Here is a 23,252-nt window from a genome sequence, read left to right as displayed (position 1 = left end):
GCGCTCCCTGCCATATACATATGTACATATATATTTTTTTGACCTTAGCGTTTAACTGTACGCTGTAACAAAACCAACGGTTGATTAGCAGCATTGTATTTTTTTCATAAAAATGCTTGGGTTTTGATAGACATATTTGAAGAATAATAAGCCGAGAAGAGAAAGGCGTTTGCTAGAAGTGAATGCTGACTTTTGCTCCGCCGAGTTCTGTTTTTTTAATTTCGAATATTTTTGTTGTGCTTCTAGTAGCTATCATTTCTCTTACTTAGCCTTGCCAGCGCTTGAGTTCAAGTACTTGCTGGCAATTCGCGTTGAAAGAAAGCAAGCTGTGTCTTTATTTACAAGTGTTTTGTAACACTTGTTTAATTTTTATTCACGTACAAACACACATATGTTTTTTTTGTCATATGTCTTTTGAAGATGGAAAGATTATATGCTGGGAAAAACAAGTCATATGTCAAAGGTCTCACTTGTGTTGTTGACATTTCAATGTCGACAGTTGTCATTGTTTGAGTTATTTATGTATGTACATATATATGTATGTACTTCGATATGAAGGAATATTGACAAAAATAGGAAAGAATCATGGAAATGTGGCGTGCTGTTAGTAGGTGTTATAGGAGTAGAGAAAATTTGTAGTTCATGATTTTTTTTTTAATTTTAAATAATGAATAAGTAAAAACCAAATCAATTTCTTGAGAATTTTATTTATAGAAAACAAATTTGTAAAATTTTGTAAATATTAAAACAAATTTAAAATTGTGTAAAACTTAAAACAAACTTAAAAATTTCACAATTTTTCGGAAAAAAAAAATTAAAATTTTTAAACAAAATTTTTTTTTTTTTAATTTTTAGAAAGAAAAAAACATTAAATTTTTATTAAAATATTAAGTATTTTCTATTTAAACAATTTTAAAAGAAATATAAAAATTTTTTTGCTAATTTAAAAAAAAAATATTATATTTTGTTCGAAAAATTTAAAATTGTGTAAAATTTAATAAAAATGCAAAAATTTCACAACTTTTAGAAAAAAAATTTAATTTTCATCAAGATTTTTAGAAAAGGTATTAATTTTTTTCAAAATGTTAAAAAAAAATATTAAAGATTTTCTACTTAAATATTTTTTTTGACAATTTTTGGAAAATTTATATTTTATTCCTAAATTTTTTATAAAAATATATTAAATTTTTTTTAAAAAGTTTTTTAGAGAAATTTTAATTTTTTTTCAAAATTTTTATATAAATATATTACATTTTTTTATTAACAATTTAAAAAAAATATATATATATTTTATTCGTGTGTCTTGAAAAATGTGGCAAACTTGAAAAAATGTTTGTAAAAAAATCGGCAAATATGTACATATTTTTTACAATTAAATTTGAATAAAAAATATAGTCAAATTTTAATTTTGTAAAATTTTTTTTTTTAACAATTTTTGTAAAAAAATATAAATTTTGTAAAATTTCTAAAAACATCAATTTGAAAAAAATTTTAAAACTTATATTAGGAATTAAATATCTTTTTATACAATTAAAACTAAATTAAGTTTTATTAAAGAAAGAAAATGGTTTCTTTACTTTTTGTAAAGTTTTATTTATGTTCAAAAAATGTATTCTGAAAACAAATAAAAATATTATAAAAATTATTGCGTAAAAAATATATTTTTGGAATTATTTATTGTTTTGGAAATTGTATTTAATTTTAGAAAAAATTTCAAATTTTTTTAATTTTAGAAAAAATGGCAAATTTTAAGTACTTTTAGTCAAAAAATAGGTTTGCAATTTTTTTATTTTATGTGTTAAATTCTATTTTTATTTTGAAACAAATTTTTTTTATTTTTACATTTTTTTTGTAAAATTTGATTTTTTAGAGAAATATTTAAAATTTTATTAAGTTTTATAAAGATAAAATTAGAAAAAATTTTACTTATTCATAGCACAAAAAGTTTGCAATTTTTTTTAGTTTTATAAATAATATGCGTAAAATTTATTTATTTTTAGAAACAAAAAAAAAATTGATTTAGTTTTACAATTTGTTTTTGTAAAATCTTATTTATTTTTAGAAAACATTTTCAAATTTGATTCAGTTAGAAAAAAAATTACAAATTTTACTTATTGTTACAAAAAAATTAAATTTCATTAATTTTTAGGAAATTGGCAAATTTTACTTATTTTTAGGAAAAAAAAAACTTTGCAATTTTTTATGATTTTCGAAAAAATATGTCTTAAATTTATTTATTTTTAGAAATAAAACATTCTAGTTATTTTTCCAAAATTTGTTTTTGTAAAATTTTATTTTTTTTTCAAGAAAATGATGTATTTTAATAAATTTAAAATTTTTGGAAAAACATTTTTTTTTTTTTTTGGAAAATTATCCACAAACAATCAACTAGAAATGTATAAGTTGCTACATCTTATACTCAAATTTAAAAATTTTTGCTACACATCTTAACAGAAAAAAAATTTAACTAAAATAACAAAAACATGATAAAATTTGCCAAAAAAAATTAACAGTATTCTGTACATTAACAGTAACGGCCAAAACTTCTAAAAAGTACCGCTATCGTTTCAAGTAGCTACTCCAGCAATAAAAAGTCAAAAAACAAAATCACAAAATCTTCTTTTCCCCTTCAAGTCCAAAAGCTACTGTTACAAAATATTTAGAATGAAATGAATACTTGAAGTAGAGCAAACGAGCTGGCAAAAAACGCAGTGTCGCTGGCATGACAAAGCGTAAATGAAATTCAAAACTAATTGCTATGTCAGTAATAACATTTGAGCGCTTAATAATTCGCTTACAGCACACTTATGCTATATTTTCGAGTGCAGTGAACTCGGCCTGGCATTCGGCGACATGTGATATCCAAGAAAAAATATTCGTAACTATTTAAAAAGGTTGTCAAAAAAACAGAAAAAAAATTTAACGCGTGCCTTGTAGGAAAATATGCGGTGGCTTATAAGAAATTAAGAAAAGGTGAAAGTAACTGAAAGCGAGTGGAAAGAGCAAGAGAGCGAAAAATATAAAATCAGGAGCGAGAGATTTCAACTGCTGAGGCTTGGAACAGCACTGGAATCTTTAAAGTAAATATAGATTTGTATGTCAGAAATAAGAAAGAGATGAGCGTATTTAACGGTTATTTAAGAGAAAAATTAAAGATTATGACAGAAGAAGCTCGGAACTTGAGAGAAAATCCAAGCACGAGTTAACAGTGCGTTCAAAATCGTAAGATAAACGATGCAAAGTAGTGATCTCCATAAATTTTTACCCACCAACCCTAACCATTTGGGAATTGAAACTCATATTCATGTAACGGATTTCTCTTTTAAGAGCTGAAACCTACAAATATGAGGTTTGCGAGTTAAAATTATGCAAATAAGCTTATTTCAGACTTCAATTTCATTTATAAAGGCGAAACCCCATTTAAAGTTCACATAGCGGGTTTCTGCTTTAAGAGCTACGGTATGAAAATATCAAGCTTTAGAGCTTTAACTCTCACATTACACTTCTTTTTAGCTTTCTTAACGTTAAGAAAATAAACAGAAACGTCTGGGTAAAAAAAACTTCATGTTCTTTATAACTGTTTTCTATTTTTACTTATATTTTCTTCAAATAATGAGTTATTAAGCTGAAATTTAATATTGTCGAGTATTTTTTTAAGCTAAATACTGTGTGTGAAATTGAAAGTCAACGACTAAAAAATAAAACCAGTTTCCATATAACGAGTTTAGTTTTTTATGGATAGCGGGAACAAATTTTGAGCTATAAAGCTGAAATTCGTTTATAACATGCATTTAAAGCACTACTCTGATATATTATTGTTATTATGGTAGGGCTTCCAGTTGGATCAGCTAATTTTTATAAATACTGAGTTATCAAGCTGAAATTTAATATTGTCGAGTATTTTTCTAAGCTTAGTACTATGTGTAAAATTGAACTTAGTCGACTGCAAAATGAGACTAGCGCTCATATAACGGTGTTCGTTTTTTGGCGATTGCGCGTGGATATTTGGGGCTATAGAGCTAAAACTGCCTTAATATATTTATTTAAAGCGACATTTTGATTCATTATTAATAATTATGGCTGCTGGGTATACATTACGGTTATTTAAAAAAATAATTTAATTTAAAAAATTACGAGGAATTTTTCTGTGAAATATTATTTTATCAATTTCATACGATTCACATTGCTCTCACTACGTCAGAAAAAATATTTTTTTAATATTTTCAATTTTTTCCAAAAAAGAAATTTTCGCAAAAATCGTTTTTAAACGGAAAAGCCATAAATTCCACGTTGTTTTCCCACACTACATTGCTATTATTTGCTTACACACGCAAATCCCATCGATAGCAACCACACAATGCCAATGTGTAATCTCATTAGCGCCTGAGTGTGAGTGCCAGTCGAACGCGTAAGCTGCATAAATTTGCCCCCGTATGGTATTTCCAATCGAAAATTTCCAGCAAAAATTCTTAATTCTCAACCAAAGCAGCGACTGCGAGCCTTTATGCGGGCATTAACAAGCAGTGTGTTGTTTTTTTTGTTGGATTTTTGTACTGTGGCAACCCCCTTAAATCAGGCAGAAACTATTTATATTACAAAAACAACAACAAAGGCAAGCAAATAAAAAGGAAATAATGCAAACATAACGATTATTGTTGTGGGAGAATTTAGGGAATCTGCCGAGTGAGCGCGTTCGGCTGCACTGCAAAGGGTAACTACATACATACATATGAAGTGAAGTTATAGCTATAACTGTATGTGTGTTTGTATGCATTTCTGTGTGCCTCTATGTGCCATCTGCATGGCATGTTGGCATGTGGCATGCAGCTTGCTGCAATTCTGGAATTTTCAAAGCATAAAATTACACACACACATATACATATGTATATGCAAACATGCAAGCACACATATGTATGTATGCGTGCGTAGTTGCATTCGGTGTTGGGCAAAATCTCCCGTTCTGCAACTTCGTTTATGAAAACATAATTTTAATTGCCGGCATTGTATGCCTGCCCATGCCTATTGCTGTATGTGAATGTGTGTGCCTTACTTTGACTGCGTCAGCCGCTGCTACCTAGCTCTTAAACTTATATACATAAGCATATATTAAGGTATAAATGTATATATACACACCTATACACTCATAAGCACACACATTCGCACACAAGCGCATATCATTGGCACTCTGACTCATGCTACATTGCCAGTCCACTATTTTGTTATTGCCACTGCTGCATGGCGTCGCACTGGCGCATCTACTGCTACACACATACATACATACACTTTTAGTTAGAAACAATAAACATTTCGCCATATGCTATCGCCTATGCTGCCTGCGTCTCATGCATAAGCAACAACAACAACAATTTTCTGCACTATGCCGGCTTAGAGGGCTTGACTTGACTTGGCCTGACTTGTTGGTTGGCCCGTGTTGCATGCAACATTGTATGCATATATGCGTGTATTGTCTGCAATAACAATAACAATGCCTGCAAATGTGTAGCAATAATAAATACACTGAATGCTATACAATAAGCAGTGATAACAAGCATATGACAACAACAATAACAAGCATATAAACTAAAATCCCAATAATAAAATAACTATCGGATTAGTATTGAGCAGATGCGCCATGGGCGGAAATGCCCAAAAACTAAGAAACACACACAAATACAGCGTTGACTATGCATAAATGTGGCAATTTTATAGTTGTTGTTGGCATGTCACTACAGTGCTTTTAGTTGCATTACAATTTGTGAAATCAACTGGGGTAAATATTCTATCTCCTATATGTATATGTTGAGAGATTTTCGCAGGTTGCAGTAATTTTAGCGAGCAATGAAGCCATAATCGGCGAAAAATATACATAAAAGAAACCCACGTGACTAAGTATATGCTCAAATTTGATGTAGAATATTTTTATAGAATAATAAAAACCAAAAACCTCAAAAGATAATCTAAACGAATATGTTATCTCTCATAAATAATACCAAATTATTTTAATTCAAAAAATTTACAAATATAAAGTATTTAATAAGTGGTGTTCCACAAGTTCAAGACTTTTCATGACATGATCTATCTGATACAGTTAATATATGACCACAGAAATAGGTCAAAAATTAATGCTCTTCATTTTATAAGTGGTGTTCCACAAGTTCAATACCTTTTATGAATTGATTTATCTAATACAGTTAATATATGACCATAGAAATAGGTTAAAAATGAATGCTTTTCATTTTATAAGTGGTGTTCCACAAGTTCACAACTTGTTTTGAACACATTTGATCTAATACTGCTAATATAACCTGAGTCCACAGTAAGAAAGTACTTTCTTTCAATTAAAATAAGCTTCAGATTTCACTATTGGCTTCTAACAGCTCTGGATATAACATCGGGAATAATATCAAATTACTTCAATTCAGTAATTAACCAAAAGTCAGCATTTAATATATGGCGTTCCACAAGTTTATGATTTTTAACGACTTAATCTATCTATTAAAGGTCATATAGGCCATAAATTATTTAAAATAGACAAGAAAATTCATACTCCTTATTTTACAAATGGAGTTCCACAAGTTCAAGCTCAAGTTTTAAGCTCGTTTGATACAATGCTACTGACCTAACTTGACTCTGAAGTCAGGAGTTTTATTTTCTATTCAAAAAAGGTTAAGGTTCAGGTAATTGCTTCTAACAACGATATAACGTCAAAAATAATACCAAATTATTTCAAATCAATAAAAAACAAAAATTCTGTGCTAATCCAGGAATAATACCAAAATATTACAATTCAGTAAAAAAACAAAAAATTACACTGAAGTTCCCAGGAGTTCAATGTTTTTAAGGTTTTATTGACCAGATAAAAGAAAGATATGGCCAGAAATTATGCAAACTAGTCAAGCAAACCTATAATCTTTATTTAATAAGTGGTGTTCCACAAGTTCAAAACCGTTTTAAGCTCGTTTGATTCAATAATTCTGAGTTCGAATGAGTCTAAAGTTAAAAACATTTTTCTTCAATTTGAAATATGCTTCAAATGTTTGTTTTTGCTTTCGACAAAGCTCTACACCTCTCGAATATACGTCCGAATATGTAAAAAAATTATTATAATTCAGTAAAATGTCCAAAATTCAATATTCAATAAGTAGTATTCCACTAGCTCAAGAATTTTTAATATATAAATATTTAAGAAAGGCAATATACGGAAAAATAGTCAAGCAAGTCTATATTCCTTATTTAATAGATGGTGTTCCACAAGTTCAAAAGTTCTTTAAATTAATCTGGCTAAATAATACTGGCTTAAAATGAGCCTAAACTAAGAAAGTGTTTCCTTCTAATAAAAAATATGCTCCCGGTTTTGACTTTTGCTTCCAACAAAGCTATTCAACTACCGATTCTGACATCTATATTAGTGCTAAATTAATTCAGTTCAGAATTGTGTTTATAATAAATCGTCTTCAACAAGTTGAACACTTTTTAAGACCTAATCAAACTTAGAAGGTTACTTTATGCCTACCAAGTATTAAAAAAAGCAAAAAGTATTAATATTTGGTATAAAAGAAATGGTGTTCCACAAGTTCAATAGTTATTTCATAGCATTTGGCTTATTAGTATTAATTTAAAATGTGATGGAAGAGAGAAAGCCTTTCTTCAGCTTAAAATGAGCCGCGTATTCTTTGCGTTTTACTTTTACAAAAATGGTAAAAAAGCTTATTTTCTAAGCCCAACGCTGTCTAATAGTCACCAAGTTATTAATCAAGTTTCACTATCCTTTAGCGATACTTTTAGCGTAGGCTTGTGGTGTCACAATTTCCAAATTTAGCTAGTATATATATCTAGTGATTTCAGCTTAAATACAGTATTTAAAATTTTAAAACTTTGCCCGATAAAAATCGCAAAAAATATAAGCAAGAAAATTTGCAAAATTTTATCCCGCCATATATGGTATTTAACCCAATAAAATTTGCATTTAAAATTCAAATTGCTAGTGGCGCTCAACTTGTGCTGGCATGTCTAAATTTGCTGAATTTTCGGCCAGAGTTTTTACTTATTTTTTGGCTTCACATTGCAATACGCGTGGGCAACACTGGTTCGCCACTTTGCCGTCTGCTTATTTGTTTAAAAATGTGTTACTGGTTGAGGCAGCTACGCTTATACTGCCCACAGGCCAAGACACAATAACAAATAACAACAAAAAAATAAAAACCGAATAATTTCATTAATCAAGACAACGTCGGCAAATGTGCGGCAAAATCGAATCTTATTTGACTAAAGGCGCTCACTTCCTGTTGCACTTCGTGCGTAGGTTGTGCGAATTCTGCGAAAGCTGCTGCAATAGGCTGAATAATGCAGTGATGCTGTGAAGATTTAAAATGCATGGTTGCATTTTTTGTACAGAAACTACTCTGACACAGTTTTAGCAATAGAATTATATGGGTCTCAGGGTTTATCAACTTAAAATGTTCTTGCTTAGAAGTAAGTACAATTTAGACCATTTTTAGAGAATTTACATTAACAATCGAGACTAAATTTTGACTTTTGATATTATTTTCTACTTTTCTAAAATTTTTAATTTGCTTCAGGCTTAAGGTGTGTTTACAATCTGTAATTTTTAGGTGATGATTACACATTTCTATAAAACTGTTGGATATGTATTAAATAGTTTTATATGAGATATACAACTTCATTTTGTCATTGTCTAAATTAATTTTGGCTTTAAGATCAGTTTATACGTGTAAAGTGCTACTTGGGCTATTCCTAATATTTTTTTATTTATGCTTAATATATATTATTTGGTATATGAAACTTTCTTCAATTATTATCTAAATTAATTTGGGCTTTAAGGTCAGTTTACACGTGGAAGGTGCTACTTGGGTTAGTCGTAATAGTTTTTCATTTCTCCTTAAGGTCATTTTAGAGAGCTCTGATTATATTGTATGGTATGTGCAACCTTTTTCCGTTATTGTCTAAATTAATGTTGGCCTTAAGGTCAGTTTACACGTAAATAATGCTATATGACTTACTACAATTAATTTTTTTGTAGCGTTAAGATTATTTTACAGCGCTCTGATTGTATTATATGATTAATTGGCGTTACATACAAAGCTTAAAATTGACAAATTATTTCAAAATAACAAATAAAAAAGGAAAATGAATTGGCTCAAACTCTGGACTGTGTAAACACACCCTTAGTTGATCTATGTAATTATATCATATTGCTTTTTTTGAAGATCTTTTGACATCGCTTGGCTTGAATAATGCTAAAAAAGGTATCTTCTATAGACTTCATATGAAAATTAGAGCATAATGCTTCGTTTACACCACTGATTGATATGAAAAAATTGCATATGCTTCGTTTACACCACTGAAGGTCATTTTATTTTTTTTTTGGCCCGCTATGGTCTACTATTCATTCTACAATAATATCAAAATATATAAGTTTGTTGATTTTTTCGCTAAGTATCTCTTACTTTTTGAAGAAATTGTGCATATAAAACACCAACAATCGCACACTTTGAGTCCTTGGTGAAGTTTACAAAGAAAAATGCGGAAAATTACTTCCGCTCCATTGCACATTTCAATGCATAAATTAGTGATTTTTTTATGAACACGCCTTTATGAGCAAAAAGCCCGTACGTGCGACACAAAAAGGAAACCCACTGAATGTCCATGCATTTATGTAACTATTTAGAAGTGCAGCGAAGTGTAAGGCGTCGGGCCAGCGGTGAGGCCATAAGAAAAGCGAATTTACGTGTAATTGAAACTCAATTTGAATTTAGTATTAAAGTACAATTGTCACGTGATTTGCATATATTCGCATTTATAGTAAGCAAATATGGGCTTACAAACATAATATATATTTATGTATATATGTATGCGTGTTTGTATTAGCAGTATATATGGCATGCAATAAGAAGCCGGACGCGGCTAGCAGCTAAGAAAATGCGCATGAAGAAAATTCCGTACAAATTTCAACACGCTGCCTGCCTACCTTGACTGCCAGCAACAATGTATGTATATATGGCATTTGCATGCAGTTGGCAACGCTATGCTTGCGCCAGCTGCGCTCTACAGTTCTACAGTGTACGCGCTATGTGCTACCTACACATTTGCCATCCACACTTTCCTATTTGTGTCCACATATATTTTTAGCATAGATTTTATTGTACGCTTGACTTTTCCCCACTCTGCTGCCTGCTGCCGGCTGCTATATTTAATTCTTCCGCTTGTTTTCCTTACACTTTGAGGTCACGTGCGTGCCAGGTGTGGCAGCGTCAAAGATTTGCTGCATACGGAAATAGTTGAAAAGGAAGTTGTGTAGATTTGTTGGGCATTTATGTCTTGTGTGTGCCATGCATGTATGTGTGTGTGTGTATAATGTGCGTCAGTGGTGGGTTAAAGGTGAACAAATTTAATATTTATGTGCGTGAATAAATAAAAGGAGCGGAAGAATTACTGGCGGACATTGGAAAATTAAACAAAAAAATAATAATAATAATACAAAATTAAAAAAATTAAAAAAAAAAAAAATAAAAAAAAATAAAAAAATATAAAAAAAAATTTAAAAAAAATAAGAAATAATAAGAAATAATTTTTAGAAAAAAAATATATAAAAAAACAATTTTTAGAAGAAAAAAATTATGTTAAAAAATATACTAAAAAAATAAAAAATACAATAAAAAATATATAAAAAAATAAAAAATCATATAAAGGAACAAAAAATAATAATAATAATACAAAAACTAAAAAAAAGTTACAAAAAAATAAAAAATCATTTTTAGAAAAAAAAAAATTATTAAAAAAATTAAAAATCATATAAAGATATAAAAACCAAAATTATACAAAAAAATTAAAAATATACTAAAAAAAATAAAAACTAAATAAAAAAATAAAATATCATATAAAGAAATAAAAACCAAAATTATACAAAAAAAATGTAAAATAGTCAAATAAAAAAAATTAACTGTGCTTTCACTGCTTTGGCATATTTTTCATATTTTCTTCATTCTGTTATATTATTACCGTCTTTTATTGCATTCTGGCTGCTTGAGTGCAGTCAATTTCATTAAATATTTATGCCCAATTTTAATATTACTGCCGTAATATATTTTCCAGCGACCGATTTGTAATTTTGAAAAATAAAACAATAAATTTGAAGCACGTACATGCTCATAAAAGAAATAATTCATGACCACATAACTACTTTTATAACCCTAAGTTATAATTTATAACTGTTAACACCCACTAACGCGTTTTTGAGGTTATTGAAATTTTTATATTTTTCATGCTTAAAACTTTGCTTTTAATAAAAACTTGAAATAGTTAAATAAAATCAATAACTGCTGGGGTTGCCGCATTTTTTTTTTTAATTTTTTGATTTTTAATTTCCAAAAGCAAAAAATAATAATTATGGAACTGTGGACCAAATCGGAATATATTCATGTGGATGGATACGGCTATGATTAGACCAATTCTTACATATGAAGCTTTGATCTGAGAATATATTTTCATACAAAAAGTAGCAACATTCTCTGCTATAAGAATCAAGGAGATAAGAAGTTAAACAATAAAAAATATAGATATAGCGATATCCCGAACTAGTTTGAAATAAAACTAAATAGATGAGACTACATTCTAAGTTTAGTTTTCAATTGCAACTTCCTAGTTACAATAGCCTTTAGACGGGAATGAAGAAGAGGTTTAGTAAGGGAGAAGAATAATAACTCAATCTACACCGAACTGTTTTTATTTTTGAATATATATGCTTCTTCCCGCCTCCTAGCCCTAAATATTTTCTAGGTTCTTTGACTTTTGTTAGCTATTCTAGGACTCATTGACTTAACTGGGCTTTAGAAAATCACACAACACTATTACTTCCTTACCTCGAGGTCCAAATCGTTAAATTTTAGACAAGTTTCCATTGGTAGGTGGAAATTTACGAAACTCTGGTGCGTTCATTTCATTTTATTGTCAAAAATAAGGAAAAGGTCGATATGTTATGAAACAACGATGCAGTTCTTTTGATATTGTGATCAAAACTAAAAATTTATTCGATAAGCATCGTCATATTTTGATTTTCTCAGAAATTATAATACCCAAAATTTGATTTCCGATAAAAGATTTTTTTACTTTTTTTAATTTTTTTTAAATAATTTTTTTCTTAAATTTTTTTTTAATTTTTTTTTAATTTTTTTTAAATTTTTTTTTTAATTTTTTTTTTTTTTTTTTTTTTTTTTTTTTTTTTTTTTTTTTTTTTTAATTTTTTTTTTTTTTTTTTTTTTTTTTTTTTTTTTTTTTTTTTTTTTTCATTTTTTTATATTTTTTTTTATATGGTAACCTTGCAACATTTTACTAGTTTTTTCGAAAGTTTCGCTTCATATATTTATTTTAAATTTTACATTCCCGCTCGCTTGTTTATTGGAAATAGTTAGATAGAGCATAGCCACTTCACCTATTTGCGAGCTCATAAAACTATTAAACTCACAGTTGCATTTTCATGTCTTCCTGCGACAGCTCGACAGTGATTATAAAAAGCAAAATATTTTCCTATAACTTTTTTTTTGCACACTTTCATGCACTCAGTTTATGCCCGCACTAAAAGCTGATAGGAATTTACTATTTCGCGGCGCCACTACTGTGGCAGATCCTCAGCGACGTGCCAGAGCTGTCAATTAGTCATCAAAGTTAATGAAAAATATAACCGGTTTGGCAACTCCTTTTATCGTGATTGCTTGTTAATAGCATTGACAAGTTTTTGTGGCAAGCAGATTTTTTTCCTTTTTGCGTTTTTGCCTTTTTAATGCATTTTATTCTATAGCAAGCGCTACAAGCTGACTTTGTTGCGCGTCGCATTGGCGTTTTTGTTGTATTTATTTGTGGTAAGCTTGAAGTGCATACTTTTAATCGCATACCTGTAGACTTTAATAACTATTTGGCTGAATGCATGCATGCCAGTTAAAAAAAAAGCGCTCAGTCCGCACTTTTTTTCGCGCAACTTCAGCTTTGTTGCATTTGCTGGAGCATCACTAGCTCTCGGCTGTCTCCAATATCATGAATGCTGCTTCTTAGACACACAAAGCCTGTCACCAGCAGCTGCAATCTGCCACTTTACATATATTTGTTTTGCACAACTCGCTTACTTTAAACGTGCACTGTTAGCGTTCTACTTTTTTATTATGCCAATTTTTACTTAATCTTCGTTAATTTGATATTTAAATGCTAACAAGCGCTACGGTTTCAATTACAGTTGCTGGCTGCTGCAACACACCTTCGAGTTTTCTACACAATGTTTTGCAACTGCAGGTAGTGTTGCCTTTTTGCGCTCTTTTTCTTGCATTCTCAGTGATTCTTTGTAAATAATATGTCAAAACAGTGCACCGTTATGTGTTGAAGGGGAAGAAATATAGTGGAAAATAATAAAAACACAAAAAAAATGTTTGGAAAGCTGTCTGAGCGGAGTTTTGACAAAGAAAAGCTGATAGCCTGGCAAACTATGTTTTCATTATTCTTGATTTTGGAAATTAAAAATTATTTTGGTAATATAAAAATAAATATATTCTTTTTTTGTGTCGGAAAATTAAAAGAAAAAAATTTAAACATCAAAATTTTTAAGTTAAAAATAAAAATAATTGAAAATTATTTTCAAAAAAAATTTTAAATTTTTGAAAAATTCATTTTCATTTCTAATTTAATTTTATTTTTTATTATTATTTATTTTTTTTAATTTTTTTTTGTTATTTTTTATTTTTTTTAATTTTTTTTTTATTATTTTTTATTTTTTTTTATTTTCTTTTATTATTATTCAATTTTTATATTTTTCTTTATTTCTATTATTTATTATTTTATGTTTGTAGAGAAAAAAAGTTATTTTTTACTATTTAAAGCTATATTGGTAATTAACTTTTTAGAACCAATTTAATTTATAATAATTTGAATTAAAAAAATATTTTGTGTTTTCGAAAATCAAAAATATTTCAAAATGTTTGAAATTATTAATGTTTAAATAATGACAAACCAAAAATATGTCAACAGGCTTGAAACTTTTTTTCAAACTTGATAAATTATTAAAAAATAAATAATAAAAAAAAAAATTATTTAAAAAATGTTTTTAAACAATTTTTAATAATTTTAATGGTTTTAATTTTTAATATTGTTATAATTTTTTAAAAATTATGCAGAAAGCGGTTAATTATTTAAGAAAAATATTAAAAAAAAATTTAATTTTTTAGTTTAATTTTTAAACTTCTGAAACATCTGTTTTCATTTTTAATTTTAATTTTTATATTAACTTTTTTATAATTGTTAAGGAAACAGTTAATTTTTTACTATCTAAAGTTATTTTGGTAATTAATTTATTAAAATAAATTTAATTTATAATCATTTTAATTTAAAAAAACATTTTTTTTCTTTGAAAAATAAAAAATATATTAACATTTTTGAAATTTTATTTTTTTAATTATTGAAAAACAAATTTATGTCAATATTTGAAAATTTTTAATTGATATATTTTTTTACATTGAATTCAAAAAATATGTTTTTAAACAATTTTTTAATTTTTGCGATTTTAATTTTAATATTGTTATAACTTTTTTTAATTATGAATTTGAAAAATCGATTTTTATTTTTAATTTTATTATTCGTGGTATTTTTTTTTTTAATTATAAAAATTATTTTAAAAAGTTTTAAAATATGACATATTCATTCTTTTTATTTACCGTTTAAAAAAAATCATTAATTTTTTGTTCCAAAATTTGTAAACTTTTTCTCAAAATTTCTTCATATTTTTCTTTGAATTATTTTTATTTACAATTCATCTTAACTTGTTTTTGTACCCAAAATGTTGTAAACTGTTGAAAATTTTGTCAGATTTTTTGAAAAAAAAACATTTGTTGTTGTCATTTATATATTTTTTTAATTTTAGAAACATTTTTCATATTATTATTTTTAATATAAATAATTTTTTTTATTTAACAAAATCGTTTTAAAATTATAAAAAATATTAAAATTTTTTTTAAATTGTTTCGATTTATTTTTATTGTTATTTCAATTTATCTTGTTTTCCAATGTTAGAAACGTTTTTCAAAAAAACATTTTTCATATTATTTACGTATTATTTTTAATTTAAATAATTTTTTGTTAACAAAAACGTTTTAAATTTTTAAAAAAATATTTTCCAAATTTTTTTTTGAAATTGTTTCGATTTTTTTTTATTGTTATTTCAATTTATCTATTTTTTATAACCAAAAATCTGTTAAAATTAAAATTTTTTTAAACATTATTAAAATTTTAATTGTGTATTAATAACTCTTGATTAAATCTGTCACCACTTTTTTTGATTCTAAATTTTTCATTTAAAAACTAATGAATATCCGGTTCTTATTTTTTAATAATACTACTTGGCAACTACTTGCACACCATTTTTTCTCTTTTCTTCAATATTCATTAAAATTCCTTTGTTCACATTGGCATTTTTTGCACCTTGACATTTGCTGCAAATTTACTGCCTATAGCCATGAAGTCTTGAAGTAAATGAGTAAATACAGAGTTGTACAAAATTATCAAATTTAATCATCAGATGCCTTTCTCCCGTTACCCACTTTATGTGGCAAATCGCACGACCTAGTTTCCAACTAAGTTATTTATATTACATTCTATTTGCACTAAACTCCTAAGACTCTCGGATTTTCCCTTCTACAAATTTACTATTTCCTATCTTTCCGTTTCGCTTTCCCTCTCTTCACTCTTCAATTTCACTCAATTTATTTCTTTGTTTATTTTTCATTTTTAATTTCCACAATTCATAATTGGCACATTGAAAATTGCAATTTTTTACATTTCGTTTCGCTTTCCTGCCTTTCCCAGCACCGAGTTGGACAGCTTCGTCGCTCACACACAAAGTTGCACTCAGCGTTGCATTCGGCAAGCGAGCACGAACTTATAGCCTGTCAAGAGTATACATATATATATACATCTGTATATAAGCGTAAGGCACTTAGACACTTAGAAAACTTGGAAAAAATAAATAAATCTAAACTAACAAGAATCCGTTGGCGTTGGCCTAGAAATGCATGCCATTCACAGGAGGAAGCATGCACATACATATGTATATACAAACAAAAAGAAAGCCACTCAGCGTACGTATGTCCGTCAGTCACGTTCACTGGTTATCGCCCAAGCAAAGGGACTCGTAAAATGTTAATGACAGGAAGGAGTAATTTGTGTGTGTGTCAGTTTCAGGAAATTTGCTTATAAATAAATTTCAAATTTTATTTTACGCTGAAAAGTACTGTGTGCTGTCAGAAATTTTTTGAAAAATCGATATTTATGGTAAACTGAAATTGCTAAAATATAACCTCAAAACGCAGCGGAAAGATTTCTTCGAAAAATTAATGCGAGATGTCACATATCTTCAGCCCAAATTTGCCAAAGCCTATTAAAAATGGTAAGGAGAAGCTACTTTAAAGATCTTTTATGTCATATGATAATAGTGAGCTGCCTAATAGTTACTGAGAACACCTAAGGGGACTTGCCAGCTCTCAGACTCAGAGACTTATGATGACGGAAGTGTGACTATTTGTAGTCAGACCTGCTTTCTACAACCTATAAAGTCTAACGAGCAATGAAGTCCAAAAATAAGAGAAAAAAACTCACACAAAATATTGAAAGGGCAGATTTGGAGTTAATATAGTCATAAAGCTCAGGTACGGAAGAAGTGTAGGCAAATAAATTCAACTTGCAACAAAATGATCGACAAAACTCTAGGTCAAATTTGACCACTGTTGTAGAAAATTATGAGCTGTGCTCCGCCGTAATTTGTGTACTAGGTGATGTGAGGTAACTTTTGAGATGAGCTTCGTAAAACTTTTCTTTGGAAGTTAAGACTACTTTACTTTCAGCTGAGGTCTTTAGGCTCATAGCTTCATCAAAACTTGGTTTGAAGATGTGTGGAGAGAATTCGTGGTCTTAGTTGCAACATAAAAAAGTTCTATTTATTTAGTTTTCAAATACAAATTTGAGAGTTCAAGAACGAAGGAATTTTCAGGACAAATTCTTAATTCTTTTATATTCTTCTTCAGCTTTATATATTATATATTTATATATATTATATATTTATATACATATGTATATTATATATTATATAAAGCCAAACAAAAATTTAGTTAAAAAATCTGATTTTTAGATAGTAGAAAGTGTTGATAAAAAATATATATTTTTTGCGAAATTTGTTAAAAAAATATTTTATTTTATTTCATATTTTACAAAAAAACATTTACTTAAGAAATATTTTTTTTCGATTTAAGTAAAATTGAAATAATAATATTGATATAAAATAAATATTTTTTAGATACAAATATTTTTATTTTTAAATTGAAGAAAAAAGTGTAAAAAAATATTTTTTTAATAAAATAACATAAAAAACAAAATTTGGATAAAAAATTTATGTTTTACTAAAATAATATCTTTAAAAAATATGTATTTTTAGATAAAAAAAATTAATTAATATATGTATTTTTGATGAAAAAAATTTTTTTGTAGAAAAAGATATGTCTGGATAAAAAAATTTATATTTTTTAATTGTTTTATAGTTATATATTTTCTTCGAAAATTGTTAAAAAAGAAAAGTATTAATATTAAAAAAAAATTTTGATAAAAACTATTTTTTTTTAGATAAAAGTAAAATTGATTTAGATGATACTAAATTAAAAAAAAATTAATATTTTTTAAAAAACAAAATTTGTATTTTTACATTGAAAAAAATTGTTGATAAAAAATATATCTATTTTTTGGCGATAAAAGAAAATTTTGAAATAAAATATTTTTTAGTTAAAAAATTAAATAAAAAAATTTTCATTAAAAAATATGTTTTGGAAAATCAATATAATATACAAAAACTTTTCAATAAAAAAATATGTTTTGAAAACATCAATTAAGATACAAAATATATTTTCAAATAATATTTAATAATATTTTTGAATATAATTTTTTGATAAAAAGTGTATGTATGTATATGTATATTCAATTCAAAAAAAAAAAAAAAAATCAGAAAAAAGTTAGATTATTTTTACATAAAAGAATAACTTTGATAGCAAATATTTGTTTTTAAATTTTTTCTTTTGTCAGAAATATTTCAGCTTTAGTCACAGTTTCACTGAAATAGAATAACTAGCCATTTACAACCTTCATTACCATAATTTTAATTAAATTCCGGCCAATTTTACTTGATTTCGCGTATTTTGTGCACCCCGTAGAAAATTCAAGTCCATAGTTGCAGCCGAAGCTTATGAGTTTATGAGCCCATTTGTCACGACTGTGTGTTCGATTCACAGTACTTTAGCGAGTAGTGAGTCGAAGAAACTGTACCAACTGTTCAAACATAATGGCAGCACTTGCGATGTAGCGCTTACAAATATAGCGAGCAGAGAAATGGCGAATCGATGACGTCTAGCAGCTCTGCTAAGGTACTAAATAGGCTAAAAAACATAACTAATAGAAATGAATCGAATCGATCACATACATTAGCTCCACTGAGGTATAAAACACACATACCATAGCACACTACAGCAAATATTTCGCGCTGGCTTCTCCTGTGCGCATCATTTTTACGCCGCTACACGTTTGTCATGTTTATAAAGCGAGAGTTTGCTGCGTAGGTTCCAGCGAAAGGCTGACAAATTAAACCACTCATAAGCGAGTGGAAAATTGCCGAGCACAGCCGCATCGCACACACGCATATTTACACACATACATGGCGCTGATTGTATAATTCGTGACATACTAGTAGACAAACGCAGCTGCCAAACAATTCACAAACTAATTGAATCAAAACAATTTAGAACGGAATTTAATCCAATCAAAATGAATGAAATTTAAACAAAGCGCTGCCAGTGTGGGCAATCAAAATAAAACAGTCAGCCAAATTCATATATACACCTACACATACATATATACATACGTCTATAAATATGACATGTGGTGCATATGAGTGCGCGTGTACTGAGTGTGAGCCTAGGCAATAGCCACTGAAGCTATTTAGCGTAGTTGAAGTCTAGTTGAACTCCCGTTACAGAGGTCAATTGTACAAAATTCGTATGAGTTGTTTAAATCAATAAGATTCAGAGGATGAATTACGCTTTAAAAAGTATTATAATATAATATATTAAATTTATATTTTGTATATTTACAAAAAAAATTTCCGTTAAATATGAATTTTTTTATCAAAAAAAATATATTTTTTTTAATTTAAATTTTATAGACAACTTTTTCTATCTAAAATACATGAAATAGCCAAATTTTTTTTATCCAAAAATTTCTTTATAAAAAAATTTCGTCTTTATAAAAATATTTTTTTGTTTAAGTTTCAAGAATGAAATCAGTTTTTTTTAACAATGAATAGAAAATCGTAGCCAATAATGTAGAATTTCCAGATTTTTCAAAACAAGAAAACTTTCGGGACAACAATACAATCCTGCAATATATTCACCAGCTACACATGTTTACATTGACCACAACTTCATTGGCAGTGGCGACTCTATTCAATTGCCAAACCGCAAAACACAAAACTTCAATTGCTTGCAATCGGCAGGCGACAAGCGTAAATTTGCTATTACAAATATCCTTCACACACACACAACCTTAAGAACGACAGAGAAAACATCAGCGACGAAGCGCAGACAAGTACTAATGGCAGATATGCTTAACTTTTTAAGTATTTGCTGAGAAGTTTTCGAAAACAAGTGCATTTTGGTCAAAACATTGTTTTCTAACAACAACAACAAGAACAATGAGAAGGAAAACAGAGAGAGTGTAAAATGTAGGCTAGCATGCCTGATAGTTTGTAATATATGCATATATAAATTTAGATACGATAGATTTTTTTTTAATAAAAATTATGTGGCAACGCTTTTTAAATATTTTCGAACTTTTCTTCAGAATTTAAATAAATAATAAAACAAATTGACAAGCCTATTATTTTTTTTAATAATGAAAATTGTATGGCAACCTCATTGGAATATTTTTTAGTAATGAAAATTATGTGGCAACTCATTTGGATATTTTCTTAAAATTTTTCCAATTATATATATGTATGTATATTAGAAAAATACCACATTTAGAGATATATTGGAATTTACAATGTAACAAATAGGTGGCAACACCATTTTAAATTTTTAGAGATATTTGATTTATAAAATAAAAGATCGCAATCAATTACCGGAATGAATGATTTTGATGCTGCAAATTGCAAATAATATTATATAAACAATATAAAAATATGGAATAAAATATGGCAACTGCGTGTAAATTTTTATAAAAATTTTCGAATATGTGGCACCACACAATTTTTGTTTTAAAAGTATTTATATATTCATGCCAAAAATGTTTGGATATTAGAAAAAGTTTCATTTACTGAAAATATGTGGCAGCGCAAACTAAATTTTTAATATATTATTTTAATATTATTTTAATAAATTATTATAAACTATTATTAAACAGCTATGACTGCCAAATAACGCAAAAATAATATGAAAAAAAATTATTATATAAAGTAAACATCTGGCAACTAGGTCCAACTTTCTTTTAAAATTTTTTTCAATTAAACAAATTTTCGTATGAAAAGTATTATTAATACGTATGCCAAAAATGTTTGGTTATTAGCGAACAGTTTCATTTACCGAAAATGTGTGGCAGCCCCAACTAGAATTTATAATCTATTTTATTAGTATTAAAAAACTATGACTGTCAAACAACGCAAAAAAACAATTGTAAAAAAAAAAACAATAAAAAAAATAATATATAAAGTAAACATCTGGCAACTACGTCCACTTTCTTTTAAATTTTTTTAAATTAAACAAATTTTTGTATGAAAAGTTATATTAATACGGATGCCAAACATTTTTGGATATTAGTAAACAATTTCATTTACCGAAAATGTGTGGCAACCCCAACTTGAATTTATAAATTTATAATCTATAATCTATTTTATTATTATTAAAATACCATGGCTGTCAAACAACGCAAAAAATTATTTCTGAAAATAAAAATAATATTATTATATAAAGTAAACAACTACGTCCACTTTTTTTAAATTTGTTTAAATTTAAAAAAAAATTTCTTAAAATTGTTTGGATTTTAGCAAACAGTTTCATTTACTGAAAATGTGTGGCAAAATTATTGGCAAATTATTATATAAAGTAAACATCTGGCAACTACCTCCACTTTATTTTAAAATTTGTTTAAATTAATTAATAATAAATGCACATGTAAGCTAGAATGGAATTTATTAAGAGAAGTAATAAGTTCTTTTTAACAAGCTAGGTGGCAAGTCTGACTACGAAATGTTGTAAACAAAAATTAAGTACAAAATTTAAATTTGTTGATTGACTTTTTAAATTTGCTATCAAATTTTTACAAAGCTTTCAGATTATATATTCAAATTTTTTTCATTAATAATTTTAGTTTAAAAATTAAATTTATTAAATTTTATAATTTATTTCTATTAAATTTTTGAAATTTTAGTTATTTATTAAATTAAATTATTTAAAATTAAATTTATTAATAATTTTTTTCTATTGAATTTTTAAAATTTTTTTATTCAAATTTTTTTTTAATAAAATTTTCAAAATTTTTTTTATTAAACTTTCAATTTTTTTTTTTTTTAATTTCTAATTTTCATTTTAATTTATTATATTGGATTTCTTTTTATAAGTTTTTTTAGCTAATATTCAAAATAATTTAAAAATGTTTATTAAATATTCAAAATATTTTTAAAAATTATTATTTTTTAATTTCAAAATTTTTTTAATAATACAATTTTTTTTTTAATTTTTATCAAGTGTAAATAAAAATAATACTTGGCCGGCATTAGCAATGTCTAAAGGAGGTTATTATTTTCAACCACGTTTCTCCACAAAATTTAAAATAAATATTTGAAAAATTTCCATTTCGCTTAAAAATATAACCCTGTGTGCAAAAACTTCGTATATAGTATGAGCATGCAAACTTTGCTCCGTTCGGTGTGGAATGTGTAGCGAAGTGGAATGAAGTGCTGCATGAAAGTGGCATGCGAACGCAGCAAAACAGAGTTTAAAGCAAAGTGAAGAGCAAAAACACGCACGCGGAAATGCAGTGGCACAACATATACATACTTACGCACGCATACATACATATGTATATATGTAAGTGTACTGAAAACATATGTGTATTTATATAGTTCAAAACATTTGGTATGCCGGCTCGAAGTTCATTTAAATGCATTGCTGATAAGAGCCATAAAAATATGGATAAATAACTGTACATTCGTTGCCTTGCAATGCAAGCGAGTATGTGTATGTGTGTGTAATATTGGAATGTGTGCTGTATAATTGCTTTTGTTGTTGCACTACATTTAAGTACATATCTGTAAACTGTATGTATGCACTTATAGTTTCCTTTGAAACCGCAATAAAGCAGAATGCTGCGATCGCTGGGAAATGTGGGAAAGTTTATGTCACCCGTTCGAGGGAAGAGAACCAAATTTAAGCAGAAATCAATATGACAGCGCAAATATAGGAAATATAAAAATTTAATAATTATTGATATAGAACCAATAATTTTTTAAAATAAAAATTTTAATTTTGGAATAAAATATTAAAATTAAATATAATTAAATTAATGTAAAATTTTGCAAAAAAAAAACTAAAATAAAAAAATGTAATTACTATTTTTTTATTAAAAATGTTTGATATGCAAACTTAATACTTTATTAAAAAAAAAATGAAACCCTTCAAATTTGTTATATTTTATTAAATAGTTATTAATAGTAAAAAAAAAATTATTTAAAATTTTGAAAAAAAATATTAAAATAAAAAAAATTTAATTAAAATTTTGAATACTACTTACTTACTTACTACTTTGTTTAAAAAAACGTAAACCCTTCAAATATGTCATATTTTTTATTTTTTATTTTTTAAACAAAAACTTTTCGAAAAATTTTAATCTTGTCAGATTTATAATTAATGAGAAATATTAAGAATTCTGGTAGTACCAAGTAATTTTTCCAATGTTTAAATACATTTTAGAAAAAATTTTATTTTAGTTAAAGAAAATTTTTGAATTGTTCAACGTTAACTTTTCTAACAAAAAATGTATTTTTAGGAGGGAAAATGTTGGTAAAATATTATTTTTTTAAGATTTTTCATTATTGAAAAATTTTCAAATATAAAATAATTATAAAAATCCCAACAAAAATGAAAATTTGATAATGAAAAATTTTTAACAAA

At 26.8% G+C, this 23,252-nt stretch overlaps 1 protein-coding gene and 1 long non-coding RNA gene across 2 annotated transcripts in view; one reads left to right on the top strand and one right to left on the bottom strand.

The window, feature by feature from the left end:
• The window catches only part of LOC126758198 (uncharacterized), a 165,368-nt gene that overhangs the window by 41,474 nt on the left and 100,642 nt on the right, over nucleotides 1–23,252 (top strand). The window lies entirely within an intron of this gene.
• LOC126758223 (uncharacterized) overlaps nucleotides 1–23,252 on the bottom strand; it is a 196,122-nt gene that overhangs the window by 99,043 nt on the left and 73,827 nt on the right. The window lies entirely within an intron of this gene.

Source organism: Bactrocera neohumeralis, chromosome 5 (assembly GCF_024586455.1).
Source record: "Bactrocera neohumeralis isolate Rockhampton chromosome 5, APGP_CSIRO_Bneo_wtdbg2-racon-allhic-juicebox.fasta_v2, whole genome shotgun sequence".
Classification (NCBI taxonomy): domain Eukaryota; kingdom Metazoa; phylum Arthropoda; class Insecta; order Diptera; family Tephritidae; genus Bactrocera; species Bactrocera neohumeralis.
The sequence above is the reverse complement of the archived record's forward strand: the minus strand, read 5'-3'. Positions and strand labels throughout refer to the sequence as shown.